The sequence below is a fragment of the Aedes aegypti genome, chromosome 2, assembly GCF_002204515.2.
Source record: "Aedes aegypti strain LVP_AGWG chromosome 2, AaegL5.0 Primary Assembly, whole genome shotgun sequence".
NCBI lineage: Eukaryota > Metazoa > Arthropoda > Insecta > Diptera > Culicidae > Aedes > Aedes aegypti.
In genome coordinates, this window is record NC_035108.1 from 95,889,710 (window position 1) to 95,903,160 (window position 13,451).

Here is a 13,451-nt window from a genome sequence, read left to right on the forward strand (position 1 = left end):
TTTTAAGACCTTTATTTGATCAGCGTGGTTCCAGAAACCTAAATGGTCATTACTTAAAGACGGCTGCATCAAATTGCTTTATTTTTCCACAGTATACTCTAATTTATGTATTGTTCCGAAGAGTGAATATCCGAATACGATTAAAATTCTGTAGCGTGAGAAATTAACGTGAGGTTCTAGTTACGAGTCGGTCCCCCAAGGAATTTTGGAATATCTTCGAAACCAGTTGACCAATGATCAATATCGACACAGATCCTTAAACTAGAAGAGTTTTTTGAGAGCTTGTAAAAAAATGGTGCAAAAATATTGAGAAACAAAAAAGTTTTAACAATTTGAATTTGAGTTTTGCGGTAAAAAATGAAGCTGCCGGTAGAGGGGTTAATGTCGACAAAATTACATATAATTCAAAAAAAAAATATATATAAAAAAATATATTTTTTTTTCAACAGAAGACATTTTGAGTGTAATATAAAATTTTAATTTTACCCCACACATGTTCACTGCACCTCTAAAAGGAAAATCATACCGAAAACATATATTTTAGCGCTTTGAATTTCAATTTATAGGCTGACATGTTCCGAAACTAGCGTTTCTTGGAGTTTTTTAACTAACAAAAAATTGAGTCTAATTTAAAAATTCTCTTTCTGTTCAAATATAATCATTGTTCTTGTAGAATGAAATTCATGACTTCAAATTACATTTTGTTGTTTAAAACTTGATTTATAAGAAAAAAGTTGAAAAAAATCAATGTTTTTTAGTAAAATAAATTATGAATATTTTTATAATTTACTATTTCTTTCCAAACATGCTCACTGAATTTCTACAAGTGAGTTCATACCAAAAAAATATATTTCATTCATTCATTGATTTAGGTTGAAAATCTAAGGTTTCTCAAGGTTTTTGGATAAAAAAAAGTTTAAAGTGTAATTCAAAATTTATACAGTACTAGTGGCCCCGGCAAACTTCGTTATGCCATCAAGTAGGCCGTTGAAAAACGCAATGGAACGTCTCATCAAAAATTAAAGTCCCGTTTTTTCTCGTTTTCCGACTTTCCTGGTGAATACCCTAGGCTTTTCTTACATACAAACACGTCGGATCACTTCAGGAGCATAACTATAAAAGAATTTCCAAATTCCGATAGCCCGTTCTCAAGCCATTTCGTGACATACAAACACCATTCCATTTTTATTTATATAGATTGGACAAACCATTTGCAACTTTTTTCGATTTCTCATACAAAATGGTCAACTTTGGAGGCATATCTCAGTTATTTGTGGACCGATTCGAATGAAATTTTCGCAGCACGTCAGATATAACTTGAATTTTATCTTATATATTTGAGAGATTTTTCAATCACGAATTCACAAGCAATAACGGTTTGACTATAGTGACAAAAAATTATAAACTATTTATCTGAAAATAGAAAAGCGCTACACAAAAACTGTCTTCAGCAAACTTGTTCATATTGTCTAAATCTACAACTTTGCTGAAGACATCATAATGATATTCCTTCAACTTTTTAAGTTACGTAAATTATAAAAAAATGTGAAAAAATTCAAAAAAATATATGTTAAAATTCAAGTTATATCTGACGTGCTGTGAAAATTTCATTCAAATCGATCCACAAATTACTGAGATATGAGCCTCCAAAGTTGACCATTCTGTATGGAAAATTGAAAAAGTTGTAAATGTTTTGCCCAATACTGTATGTCTGACCCATTTCGTGCCAACTCGAACAGATGTTGAGAGTACCCTATCAGATTTCAATGAAAATTTCCGTAAGTATAAGCCAATTTGCATACTTAGTTTTTTTTTTCAAAATTTATTTGGACTATTATTAAAAAAAGCCAAACTTTTTACCCGTTTTTTTCTTCAAAATAATGAATTGAAAAAACGGCAACTCCTACAAAAAAAGTGTTGCATGGATGAAATTAAAAAAAAAAAAATAAAAAAAAATGCTGAAAAAATGCCCACATTAAAAATAATGGTTTTAAATATTCAAAGTCGAATGAAAAATAATTGTAATGTTTTAAGTAGATAAAAAACGAATTTTGTACTATACCATTTAATTCCACTAGAGTTTGTATCCGTTGACAGATACGCGTATTTCGACCACAACGGTAAGGCCGTCTGCAGTGTCATGTACCAGACTCGACTATACGTAATTTTTTATTTTGATAAAGTTTTGTCTCAAGATATGGAATTCTTGACAATTTTTTGAAAACTGAATACGCAGTACCACGTAAAAAACAGCGTAAATTCAAAAAACGATTCGTTACCTTACGTTACGTTACATTAATTCAAAAATTACATAAAAATTTGATTTAAAAAAAAATACTCTGAAGTTCTTATTTACGTCGTTTTTTTTTTGAGTTAAACCGGCCGCTTTTTCGCTGGACTTTGACGTAAAAAATCCTTGTATCATTATATTTCGTGTCATTTTCATGTTACTTGCGCTACAAACACTGTCCTCGTTTGAGGGCGTTCGACGCATCTGTCCTCATCGGTAGGCATCGTAGCCGTGCGGCTATTGTCACCAGGCATTTAGCCGCATCGTCCTAAAGTGCAGGAATGGCAAGTCAATTTTTCAAAAATCTAGAAGATTTTAAAAATTTGTCTGGATCTCCTATATAGGTTTTCCTTACAAATTATTTACAAAACCTTACAAATCCCTTACACATTTTATCTGAATCTTCCAGATTTTCGTAAAATGGAGCCTCAAAAATCTGGAACATTCCAGACAAATCTGGAAGGTTGGCAACGCTGCTAAGGAGTGTGGGTTCCATTCCCGCTTCAGGCCGGAAAACTTTTCGTGAGGAATGTTTCCGACTGTGCCACTGGGCGTTGGCTAGTGTGGTGCTTCTATCAAAGAAAAAAATGCCCACTGAAAGCATTAACTTGTCGATGTGTCTTAAAAAAAATTGGACACTGGGCTTTAACGGGTTAAACAAAAGTTTAATGAATAAAATTGGTAAAGAAGCATCACAGTGTTCACATTATTAAATTTTCATTCCAAAAGGCAGCACCTGCAAACACATCCCCGAATTCACTGTTTAAAGCATTGTTCCCATATAGGCCTGATTCTCAACTACAGCCAGTCCGTGAGTCACAATCCATCGATTGGGAAACAACGTTCTTATGTGTTCTGTAAAAAATCTACTCGTTCTACTTTTCAAATTTTCTCCGAGAACGCCGTCCGTCTTTCGTTCCCAGAGCCACGCTATGTGCCGTAGGGTGGGTGTACCCTTAGTAGACAGTCCTCCATAGTAGCACTAGTGGCTTATTACGGTCATTGTTACAATATATTGTTTTGCCGTGAAGATTAGAAACTATTTACCATTAGTACAAACTTTGATTTTGTCCGAAAAATAAGCTCTTTTGTACCTATAGTAGCACTATAGCACCAAAATATCCCGACCTGACAGTTAAAGTTAGACAAAACATAGGACTACAAAAACGATAACAATATTGTAAGTTACAACAGCTGAACATGTGAAACACACTTAGTATAAACATTAAATTACAGTACCCCCTGAGAAAGACACAATTCCCGTGTCGAAATGTCGGGCAAATAAATATGCCGTTGCAAACATTAAGACTGCGTGGCCGAAAAGCATAATTGATATATTTTTTTATTATACCTACTAACTGAAGGAAGAATTAAGAACTTTTTTAAATCAATCGAAAGCTTTTGATCTATATTTCATAGGAGAAACATACAAGTACTGTGTAACTATGGTTTTGATACGTGTTTTATCTATGCCCTGAAGCTACAACAGCTTTTCCTACAAAACCAATATTAGAAAAACTGTTTTATGTAGAATAATATCGTGGGCTATATTATTCAATTTTGGGACCTTCCTTAGCCGAGTGGATAGAGTCCGCGGCTGCAAAGCACAGATATGCTTAAGGTGTCTGAGTTCGATTCCCGGTCGGTCTAGGATCTTTTCGTAATGAAAATTTCCTCGACTTCCTTGGCATAGAGTATCATCGTACCTGCCACACAACATACGAACGATAAAATGACAACTTTGACCAAGAAGGCTCTCAGTTAATAATTGTGGAAGTGCTCCGTGAACACTAAGCTGAGAAGATGGGGACGGACCTGGTGTAGTGGTTAGAACACACGCCTCTCACGCCGAGGACCTGGGATCGAATCCCATCCCCGAGATAGTCACTAAAACTTTCAGTGACGAAGGAAGGGAAGTAAAGCCGTTGGTCCCGAGATGAACTAGCCCAGGGCTAAAAATCTCGTTAATAAAGGTAGAAAAAAAAAACTAAGCTGAGAAGTAGACTCTGTCCCAGTTAGGACGTAAGGCTAAGAAAAAGAATTATTTGGTTTTATACAAATAATCGTTCTTAGATGATTAACTATTGGTATACCGACCCTAGTAGATATGTTCGTCGTTCGTTACCACACCCCCAGAACTTCCCACATGCGACGTTACATCGTTGGGACGACGTCGGCTTGGCTCCCCGTTCCGACCGATGTTCTGTAGTAGATATACCGTGCCCATCATCGATTCAGTTGGTGCTTACGTGTTGAGCCTGGAAAGCGTATTCTGTATCCTCGCGTCAAACGCGGGTTTCGTTAGTTCGTTTATACGCTCGCTTATCAATACGGGGAAAATCGCGAGCGCGACTTTCGCGCATTACTGTTTAGAACTACCACAGCTAGTAATTCCACTCATAGTTAGTACTGTCATTGTGGTTTTCTTCTCGTTTATCTTTATTGCGGGTGTGGTTGGAACTAGTGTGTGTGAGAGGTGTGTGCATTTGCCTTTCGTCGAGGACCACTTTGGCGCGAGATGCTTCAACCTAGATAACTTACCGAAGGACATGGAGTAGCCTGGCTGTTCACAGGAATAGGTACGTGGAAACGTATTGTTTCGTGAGATGGGTATCTTCACGGTGGAAAAAAAACGTTTCTATTTGTTCCATAGTACACCTACGGTGATGGTGTTGATATTTAAAATTTACTTTTAAGTGGAGTGTGTGCATTAGGTGTGTAGGAGTAGTGCTCGACTCGGCTCGTCTGCATGAGCTGCAGTTGTGCTCACAGTGTGTCTGAAACCGTTATTTACGGAAAAATTACCACCGATTCCGCACTCATCATTTGAAAGACATGGTATCCTGGTATCCTATCCGAGAATTCGAAAATATTTGATCCAGGGATATGAAAGTTTTATTTTCTCAATGTGATTTTTCCAAAGTTATTTTTGTGTCTAGCAAGTATGAAAAAAAAAATATCCAAACTTATTTTGCAATCTACTACAGAATACACGCATGCTCCGTTCTTTGGCGGAGAGGCCTGTGTCATCCGCAAACAAAGATTTTTGACATTCCTGAGGTAATTCAGGTAAGTCAGATATAAAAATATTGTATAATATTGGCCTCAAAATGCCGCCTTTTTTTTTTTTAAATTCTTTATTAGTATCATTCCAAACATTACATTCATTTCTTATATCTAGGTGTTCTGTGTTATTAGACAACACTATTATCCTAATTTGGTAAAAAAAAATTAAGATATAATTAACATTTTGTTAACAACATATTACATTTCATTTGCCGTAGCAGTTCAGTTTTTTTTTTACAGGTGAGTTGATTTCACCTGCTTATAAGAGAATAAAAAACGTTTTTAATATACTTAACCTAACTTAACCTAAACATATAACGCATTAATCGTGGCAATAGAAGATTGTAACGATTTCTGTCTGAAATTATTGATTATTTTATTTGACATTTGTTCCAATGTTTCAACATTGGATATTCTATGTAACTCATTGGTACTATACCAGGGAGGAAGCCTCAGAATCATTTTCAAAATTTTATTTTGAATTCTCTGCAGAGCTTTCTTCCTGGTATTACAACAGCTAGTTCATATTGGTACAGCATACAACATGGCTGGCCTGAAAATTTGTTTGAATATCAAAAGCTTGTTCTTAAGACAAAGTTTTGATTTTCTATTAATAAGGGGATAAAGACATTTTACATATTTATTACATTTGGCTTGAATGCCCTCAATGTGATTTTTGAAAGTTAAATTCTTATCTAGCATGAGCCCTAGATACTTAACTTCATCTGACCAATTTATTGGAACCCCTCTCATCGTGACAACATGTCTACTTGAAGGTTTCAAATAAAGAGCTTTTGGTTTATGTGGGAATATTATTAGTTGAGTTTTGGAAGCATTAGGAGAAATCTTCCATTTTTGCAAGTATGAAGAAAAAATATCCAAACTTTTTTGCAATCGACTACAGATGACACGCAGGCTTCGTCCTTTGGCGGAGAGGCCTATGTCATCCGCAAACAAAGATTTTTGACATCCCTGAGGTAACTCAGGTAAGTCAGATGTGAAAATATTGTATAATATTGGTCCCAAAATGCTGCCTTGAGGAACACCAGCTCTTACAGGAAGTCTTTCAGATCTGGAGTTCTGATAATTAACCTGAAGTGTACGATTTGACAGATAACTTTGAATTATTCTAACAATGTATGTTGGAAAATTAAAGTTTTTTAATTTTACAACCAAACCTTCATGCCAAACACTGTCGAATGCTTTTTCTATGTCTAGAAGAGCAAGACCAGTAGAATAGCCTTCAGATTTGTTGGAACGGATCAAATTTGTTACACGGCGGAATCCGAACTGTTCATTGGCAAAAATTGAATTTTCGTTGATGTGTGCCATCATTCTGTTCAAAATAACCTTTTCAAAAAGTTTACTGATGGAGGAAAGCAAACTGATTGGACGATAGCTAGAAGCTTCTGCAGGATTTTTGTCTGGTTTTAAAATTGGAACAACCTTAGCATTTTTCCATTTGTCAGGAAAATATGCTAATTGAAAACATTTGTTAAATATATCAGCTAAAAATGATAAGCTACTTTCTGGAAGTTTCTTGATGAGGATGTAGAAAATTCCATCATCGCCAGGAGCTTTCATGTTTTTGATTTTTTTAATAATAGTTCTCACTTCTTCCAAATCAGTCTCCCAGGCATTTTCGAAAACGTTCTCTTGATTGAGAATATTTTCGAACTCCTGAGTAACTTCATTTTCAATTGGACTAGTAAGTCCTAAATTAAAATTGTGCGCAATTTCAAACTGCATAGCAAGTTTTTGAGCTTTTTCGCAATTAGTTAGTAATAATTTGTTTTCCTCTTTCAATGCCGGTATTGGCTTCTGAGGTTTTTTCAAGATTTTAGATAATTTCCAAAAGGGCTTAGAGCCAGGGTCCAATTGAGAAATTTTATTTTCAAAATTTTTGTTTCTTAATTGAGCAAAACGTTTCTTGATTTCTTTCTGCAAATCCTGCCATATAATTTTCATAGCAGGATCGCGAGTGCGTTGAAATTGCCTTCTCCTCACGTTTTTAAGACGGATCAAGAGTTTAAGATCATCGTCTATAATCACGGATTCAAATTTTACTTCACATTTTGGAATTGCAATGCTCCGGGCTTCAACAATGGAATTTGTTAAAGTTTCAAGAGCATTGTCAATATCAAGTTTTGTTTCTAAAGAAATGTTAACATCAAGATTAGAGTCAACATACGTTTTATATATATTCCAGTCGGCTCGTAAATAATTGAAAGTGGAGCTGATAGGATTGAGAATCGCTTCATGGGATATTTGAAATGTAACAGGGACATGATCAGAATCAAAATCAGCATGAGTAATCAGTTGGCTACAAAGATGACTAGAGTCGGTTAAGACCAAATCAATCGTAGATGGATTTCTAGAAGAGGAAAAACATGTGGGGCTATCAGGGTATTGAATTGAGAAATATCCTGAAGAGCACTCATCAAATAAAATTCTGCCGTTGGAATTACTTTGAGAATTATTCCATGACCGATGTTTGGCATTAAAGTCACCAATGACAAAAAAAAATGACTTATTGCGAGTCAATTTACGCAAGTCAGTTTGGAGCAAATTAACTTGCTGCCCAGAGCATTGAAAAGGCAAATAGGCAGCTATGAAAGTATATTTACCAAACTGTGTTTCAACAGAAACACCTAAAGTTTCAAAAACTTTAGTTTCAAATGATGAAAACAGTTGATGTTTTATACGCCTATGAATGATGATTGCAACTCCCCCACATGCCCCATCAAGTCGATCGTTACGATAAACAAAAAAGTTAGGATCTCTTTTGAGTTTAGATCCAGGTTTTAAATACGTTTCGGTAATAACTGCTATATGCACGTTATTAGCTGTAAGAAAATTAAACAGCTCGTCCTCTTTACCATTCAGAGAACGAGCATTCCAATTTAAAATATTTAAATTATTATTTGGATCCATTAGAAAAACGTAATCCAATAACAATTTGATTTGTAAATTTTATACCTACTTGGACTGCTTCAGTCATAGTGGTGGCTTTGAACATTGCATCAATCATTAGATTCAATTGTTCAGTTAGAAAATTAAAATCAGAGGCAGACATGTCATGTGATTTCCCATTGGAATTTCCGGTAGACGAAGAAGCGGAGTTACCTGTGGCGGTAGGGTTTTTTCCATTTGATTTGAAACAAGTAGAATGGGTACCCATTGATCGAACAGGGGAGGAGTTCGAATTTCCTGCTACGATATCGGCAAAGGATTTACCGTGGGTAGATACATTCGAAATTGAAAGATTCGAACGGCTACCCGTCGGATTAAAATTAGTTTGTGAATGAGCATGATTATGATCTTCCTGATGGGTATGATTCATGATCAAGCGATCGTTAACTGAAAAATGAGCATTGTTCGATACTCTACCAGGCAAATTCCGGAAACGACCGTTATCGTAACGGATATTATCTTTCATCTGCCTGGCACGAGCCTCAATGACCCTTTTGCGTGAAGGACAATTCCAAAAATTGGACTTATGGTTAGCCCCGCAATTACAGCATATGAATTTGGTGGTATCTTCCTTCACTGGACAGACGTCCTTAGCGTGAGAAGAACCTCCGCAAATCATGCATTTAGCATCCATGCGACAATTTTTTGTACCATGACCCCACTTTTGGCATCGACGGCACTGAGTGGGGTTCTGGTAATTTCCTCCAGGTTTCTGGAAATGTTCCCATGTCACACGGACATCAAACAAAAGTTTTGCTTTTTCTAAAGCTTTAATATTATTTAGTTCTTTTTTGTTGAAGTGAACTAAATAAAATTCTTGAGAAAGCCCTTTCCGAACAATGCCAGATTGGGTTCTTTTTTTCATAATGATTACTTGGACTGGGGAAAATCCAAGTAAATCATTTATTCCATTTTTGATCTCTTCAGGTGATTTATAGTCACTTGAGAGACCTTTCAAGACAACTTTGAACAAACGTTCAGTTTTGTCGTCATAAGTAAAAAACTTGTGCTTCTTCTCTTCAAGATGTTTGAGAAGAAGTTCACGATCTTTAAGAGTTTCCGGCAAAACGCGACAGTCTCCTTTCTTTGCGATTTGGAAGGAAACCTTGATTCCCCTAATGGAGTTCAAGATCTCCTGCCTAAATCCTCCAAATTCGGAACAACTGACCACGATAGGCGGCACTCTTTGCTTCCTCACTTGAATCAAAGAGCCTGGGCTAGAGGCTGCTTCGATTTGGTGTTCGGAAAATTTGTCTAGAGCATCGAACTGATTGCTCATTTCGATACAATTATTCATTTCACCCTTGGAAGAAAGTTCGCATTCCGGGGAAACGTCCTTTCTTCCATTCTTGCCACGTGTAGTGACAGTTTTAAAACCCACTTTTTTGGAAGGAAGTAGTGAATTCAGAGATTCACCCTTCTTTTTGTTAGTTGTTGATACCATGTTTAGTTAATAAACGAGAAAGACGTGACCTTCGAGAGGTTTTTTCCCTAGACGGTGTCCAAGAAGGATTACCACCGCTAGCTTTCGCCAACGGGTCCAACGAAAAATCGAAGGCACGGGTCCAAACAAGGATCGTAAAGGGATCAATAGTAGAAAAAATAGTACTGAAAAGTACTGTTTAAGTAGCACTGAAAAGTACCGTTTTTAATTTTAGCACTGAAAAGTACTGTTGATGTAGCACTGAAAAGTACTGTTTTATTGCTTTAGGTAGTTTTTAAGAAAACTTCCAAGAGCAGAGAGAGTTCTTGTACGCACAGCACGAAGGTATGATGCGCACTGACAAAATGCTGCCTTGAGGAACATCAGCTCTTACAGAAAGTCTTTTAGACTTGGAGTTCTGATAATTAACCTGAAGTGTACGATTTGAAAGATGACTTTGGATTATTCTAACAATGTATGTTGGAAAATTAAAGTTTTTTTTTAAATTTTCCAAACAGGCCTTTATGCCAATCATTGTTGAATGCTGTTTCTATGTCTAGAAGAGCAAGACCAATAGAATAGCCTTCAGATTTGTTGGAACGAATCAATTTTTTACAGATGATGTGTGGTCCAATTTCCTTTTCGGAGTCCGAACTGTTTTTAGGCAAAAATTGAATTTTCGTTCATGTGAACCATGATTGTACCCCGTTTGGCATAAAGTCATTTGACATGAAATCGTTTGGCATAATGAGTGACTTAAAATGAATATCGGCATTTTTTTAAGCTTTTACCGAGATCAACACCAACGGGCCCATAGCAAAAATTTTTGGTAAGCTCTCAACAAGCGTGGTGTTCGTTCAGAGATTTTCCAAGCTATGGGTGTCAAAAATTGTTGTGACATTAGAGAGCATAACTAAATAAATCATCGCACAGCATAATACTTCAGTGAACAACACATTTTTCAAAGAAAATATTTGTGGCAAAACCTTTTGAACGATTCAATAATAATTTTAATTCTCTATTCATCTATTATTGAAAGAATGGATAATTTGTGATTGAAATAATATGTTTGCAGCCAGAGCGTTAAGTTAATCATGATTAAAAATTTGATGATTAAACGGTAAATCATGCGAATTTTTTTCCATTTGGATTTTTTCTTCAATCATGAGTAAAGCTAATTATTTTCAACTGTATGACACATTTGTTGTATACTTCAAGGCGTTCAGGGCATCTCCAAAGCTGAGCGTTAATGATTAATCATAAATTTAATCATGATTAATGATTGATGATTATGATTAATCAAAAATCTTAATCATTAATCACAAAAAAATAGAGTTAATAATTAATCACTAATCATTATCATTGCAATATTATGTTTTAATCAATAATCATTAATCATAATCATAAATATCGCTAATTTTATTCAGTAATCATAATCTTAATCATAGGTTAAACATATAATCAATCATCAATCAATCATTGAACAAAATTCAACTAATTTAACAACATTGCTTTCTAATATATGAATAAATTTTGCATTTCTTATATCATGTGACAAGCACAATGTTAGTTTTTGCCCAAGGAAGTTCCAAATCCAACCAAGTACAGCATGGCTTTGTTTTATATCCGCGGACGCAACCATAATACTAAGAAAGACCCTTATGTATTTCCTTCATGTAGGATGGTGCCTATTCTCAATTGTATTTGATGCGAATCCAAAAACCCGTTTGGAGGCTACCATTCTACATGAAGGATTGCTATTTATATGTGCAGAGCATCAAATTTTGACCTAGCACTAATTTATTAGCCATTTGTATGAAAATCCGAAAATTGGCGCTACATTTTTGTAGATCGAAAATTAGTCTTTTTCACTATTAGGTAGTAATTATGCCAACAGCTCTCTCGCTGATTTTGTTCATGTTGAATGTTTGCAACTTCGTTTTAGAAAATTAATAACAATTTGTAATCACAACCCGTTTTCACTAAAATATAGATTCGATAACAATCAAGAAAGGGTGGAATTTTTTTAAAACATTGTTTGAAAAAAATATTTTTTTGGAGATCTCATTAGGAAATTTCTACAAATGTTCAAACTGATTTCACCCAATTTTCTCCAAAATTTTGTTTTCCAAATTCCATTATCTGATAGTTTAATAATTCCTCAAAAATGAATTCAATAACTTTGTTTGCAAAATTCATGGAGTTTAATATGTTGAAAGCTAGGTTTTAGAACTACCAAAAAAGTGCTACAATTTTAACACTACACTTTACAAAAAAAAAAATACTAGAATCACTTCACAAGATAAGCAACATATTAGAATTTACCGGGATTTGCTCGCCTTACTAATGTTTTTCATTATACTCTTTTTTCTTTTCTGTGTGTTATAACTCATCTATTTTTTACCAATATATTGACTACTTTCCCCAAAAAAGTGACAAACCTTAACAACCCGATATGCGTTAAAGTTATTCAATAACACTTAAAATATCCCTTTATAACTTGATAATTCATTAAGTTTGATGTGTCGCTAGCTACATTTCACAACGCTAATATATTGGCCAGTACGTTCAGGATACTGAATTTTGCCTCAGAGTAATCCATCACGGTTTGTGATTAAAAACTGTAATTAAATGGCCTAATAATTAATTTTAAAGAAGGTCAAAAGATTATTTTATAGGATTGTTTGTTAATTATGAGTGATATTCATCATTATCTAGTCTTAGTGTATAACCCATTGGTTGCATACTGCAAGTCATTTGGTGCATATTTTCGGACATTTAATCATTAGTTATTGAATGATTAATCATAAACACAATTATTAAATGACTTGAGACGCCCCAAACACCTTGAAGTATGCAAGGAATGCATAACACTCATAAACATTTATTGGTTTACTCATGATTCAAAAAAAAATCTAAATCAATTAACTTTCAGCACGATATTTCGTTTAACCGTTATTTTTTTAATCATCATTAACGTAACGCTCTGCTCTTGAGCCATTCTTCTTTAGACTCGGTCTGCAAAACAATGAAGCGTGATAAATCTTCAATAAATTTTGGAACTCGATATGTAAGTGGATACTAAATCTTAGGGTGGCTACTCCAGCACTCCTCGAAATCAAATCCGGAAGTAATTTTCGAATTGATAACCGCAGTTTAAAAAAACAAACAGCAATCAAAATCATATTTGACATCAGGCAAGTAAGGGTTAATCATAATCACTAATCATACTGAGTTAAATCATTAATCATAATCATTAATCATCTAAAATTGAAATTTAATCATTAATCATAATCATTAATCATATCTTGATTTAATCATCAATCACAATCATTATTCATGACTTCAAAGTTTTAATCATTAATCGTAATCACTAATCATGATAAAATTGAATTTAATCATAAATCACTTAATCAATCATTGCGACCCGTTAATCATTACCGTTCTGCTCCAAAGTCATTTATTCACTATTTTTATGATTAATCATTCATTTGGCTATGATTATTACCACGTGATCACTCATTCTGCAGTGATTATGATCTAGAGTACGATGTCGCATCACTGCTGTTGGTTGTCAAATCAAAGTGATATTGATAACTCGCAAGTGATATTGATAGTTTTAGAACATCAGCCATCAGCTGATATGATTGATATTTAGCAACTCTGCTCCAGACTACGAAGTTCCTTCCAACACCGTTG

The 13,451-nt window shown here is 34.7% G+C and overlaps 1 protein-coding gene across 4 annotated transcripts in view; it reads left to right on the forward strand.

Annotated features, from left to right (window-relative positions):
- The window catches only part of LOC5574903 (probable beta-hexosaminidase fdl), a 205,845-nt gene that overhangs the window by 133,401 nt on the left and 58,993 nt on the right, over nt 1-13,451 (forward strand). The window contains exon 1 of one of the 4 annotated variants that reach the window (XM_021841586.1): nt 4,567-4,869. The exons of the other annotated variants lie outside the window; for them this stretch is intronic. The gene's annotated coding sequence lies outside the window, so the exon portion shown is untranslated. Of the gene's footprint in view, nt 1-4,566; nt 4,870-13,451 lie in introns of those variants that run through there. 4 annotated transcript variants of the gene reach the window in all.